The sequence below is a fragment of the Myxocyprinus asiaticus genome, chromosome 31 (assembly GCF_019703515.2).
Source record: "Myxocyprinus asiaticus isolate MX2 ecotype Aquarium Trade chromosome 31, UBuf_Myxa_2, whole genome shotgun sequence".
In the NCBI taxonomy this organism is placed as follows: Eukaryota; Metazoa; Chordata; class Actinopteri; order Cypriniformes; family Catostomidae; genus Myxocyprinus; species Myxocyprinus asiaticus.
The window spans coordinates 42,075,225-42,077,724 of record NC_059374.1 but is presented as its reverse complement, the minus strand read 5'-3'; the positions used below and the strand labels follow the sequence as shown (position 1 = coordinate 42,077,724).

General features: G+C 38.6%; 1 protein-coding gene across 3 annotated transcripts in view; it reads left to right on the top strand.

Moving 5' to 3' along the window:
* Window positions 1-103, top strand: part of LOC127422624 (fibroblast growth factor 12-like) — a 60,212-nt gene extending 60,109 nt beyond the window's left edge. For all 3 annotated transcript variants that reach the window (XM_051666371.1, XM_051666370.1, XM_051666369.1), the window contains exon 5: window positions 1-103. This exon is cut by the window's left edge and continues 1,416 nt beyond it. The gene's annotated coding sequence lies outside the window, so the exon portion shown is untranslated.
* The last annotated feature ends 2,397 nt before the right edge of the window (window positions 104-2,500 follow it).

The window sequence follows — 2,500 nt, the reverse complement described above, 5'->3', positions numbered from 1 at the left end:
TTTAACAGAATAATAGGGATAAGGGATAGTTCACCCAAAAATGAAAATTCTCTCATCATTTACTCACTATAATGCCATCCCAGATGTGTATGACTTTCTCTCTTCTGCTGAACACAAATGAAGAAAAATAGAAAAATATCTCAGCTCAGTAGGTCCTTATAATGGAAGTGGATGGTAACACGATTTTTGATGCTCCAAAAAGCACAGACAATAAGCATTATCGTCATCCTTACGACTCCAGTGGTTAAATTAATGTCTTATAAAGCAATACAATCAGTATTTAAGTACTTTTTAACTATAAATAATCGCTTCCATCAAGCAGCGGTATGCGTGACCGCAGCTCTCTCGTGTAACATATTGGCGTTGGCATGATCACGTGAGAAGTGATGCATGCGTGACACTCCCAGAAGAGCAGCGCTGTTTACAACTGAGTAGGAGGAACGCTGTACAGACCGAACGCTGTAAACAAACTGATGCAAAATTAAACAAAGATGTCAGAAGATTTTGATTTAAGAGGAGAGGAGGAGATGCAAGTTTTCTGCACAGCCATATTTATTTGAATCTGAGTACTCTGACCAGGAGCACAGGGAGATAGAGGAGGCTGGACCAACAAGCCTCATAGAGATAGAGAACTCAGGAGACATGGTGGTGCACATGTAGGCAATGCCAACAGAGGTAGAGAGCGTCTGCTGCAACGAATGAAACGTTGCCATGCCATCGCTGGAAAGACCATGTGACCTCAGCCCTCTCGTTAACGTGCATATTGCTTCTTACCGGATGCGATGATTTATAGTTGAAAAGTACTTAAATATTGATCTTTTTCACACCAAAAGTGATCGTATCACTTTATAAGACATTCATTTAACCAGTGGAGTCGTATGGATGATGTTTATGCTGACTGTCTTTGCTTTTTGGAGCATCAAAAATCGTGTTACCATCCACTTCCATTATAAGGACCTACTGAGCTGAGATATTTTTCTGTTTTTCTTCAAATGTGTTCTGCTGAAGAAAGGAAGTCATACACATCTGGGATGGCATGAGCGTGAGTAAATGATGAGAGAATTTTCATTTTTGGGTGAACAATCCCTTTAAAGCAAGTGCTTTTATAAAATTATAAGCTTCACATTTCTGCCTTTAAACCTTCCAAAAATTGGCCCCATTGACTTCCATTGTAAGTGTCTCACTGTAACCCAGATTTTTGCCTTTTTTAAAGAAAGAGAGGGACGAGTCGAAATTAATTTTTGTGGTAATCAACATTATGCCACAAATGCTGTCAGTTGAGCTTAACTCAAATATTCCTTTAAGTAACTAATTTTTGAAAGTTAGTAAATGTAATCTGATTACAAGAATTTAAATTGGAATAATTTAACTACTTTTTGACTTTCAAAGTAACTAGAGTAACTAGTTACTTTGTAATCAGATGACACTCACCACTTGTTAGGATTGGCTAACCTCTAAACCTGTTTCATCAGCGATCATATGTAAATGAGCTCTTGTTATGATGTCATAATCATGATTTAAATACCGTTGTGAGTGTTAAGTGCACTACATACAACGTCAAACTCTTATTTAAAAAGAGTAATATATCAAGGATATATTTTCCGTGATATGACCCCTTTAACGCTGCACTACGTGTCTCGAATGTACTTAAAATCAACCACTGGAGAGCTTACGGGAGAATGACAAAGAAAGTGGTCACACAGGAAGTGTTGAAACCTCTGAGATGCGTTCGGTAAACGGAAGCGTCTGCTTTCATTTCAGTGCTTCTAATTAGTATGCATGTGGAACAACAATCCTTACCTTTTTCCTCTAGAGATTTGGGTGTTTTATCCTGCCAAAAGCACAGACTGCCCTCTGAGTTACTAAACTGGACTAAACCACTTTAACCAGCACACCCAACGTGTGTTTGGAGAGAATACACTGCCCCTGCAGCAGAAAAACAGCTTTCCTTCACTCATTAACACACACACACTCAGGCTATTTTCTGAATGGAATACTAGCATACTGTGCAGTTTAGATTGTATAAAAAAAAGTAGTTTAAATAATAGTATACCACACTGTTGTGTTTATGTGACCTCAATACATTGCATGTTTAATTCAGCGAGTGGCATCCAGAAATAAATAAGGTTATTTTTGTGTAAAAAATGGCTTAACATTCGAGTCAAGAAGTTGAATATGGCACATTTTCAAGTATTCCATGCATACTATAAACTGCAAAAAATAGCACGATTAGTATGCTAGTATACTATTCCAAATGCAGCCACATAATCAGGAAAATGTCCAACAGTAGGTTTGATTCTGATTGGTCACTGAAGTCCAAGTTCCTTCCCCTTTAAATGCGATCTACCTGTTCATTGGTCAGATCCATCGATATAAAGGCCAATCAGCTGTCGTTGGACACTGAAGGCGGGGTTTCTGAGAAGTCTTCCATTAGTAGAACTGCACCAGCATCATCAAGAGAGGTCAAAGGTCAGGGTTCTGAGGGCACTGTGGGGTCAAT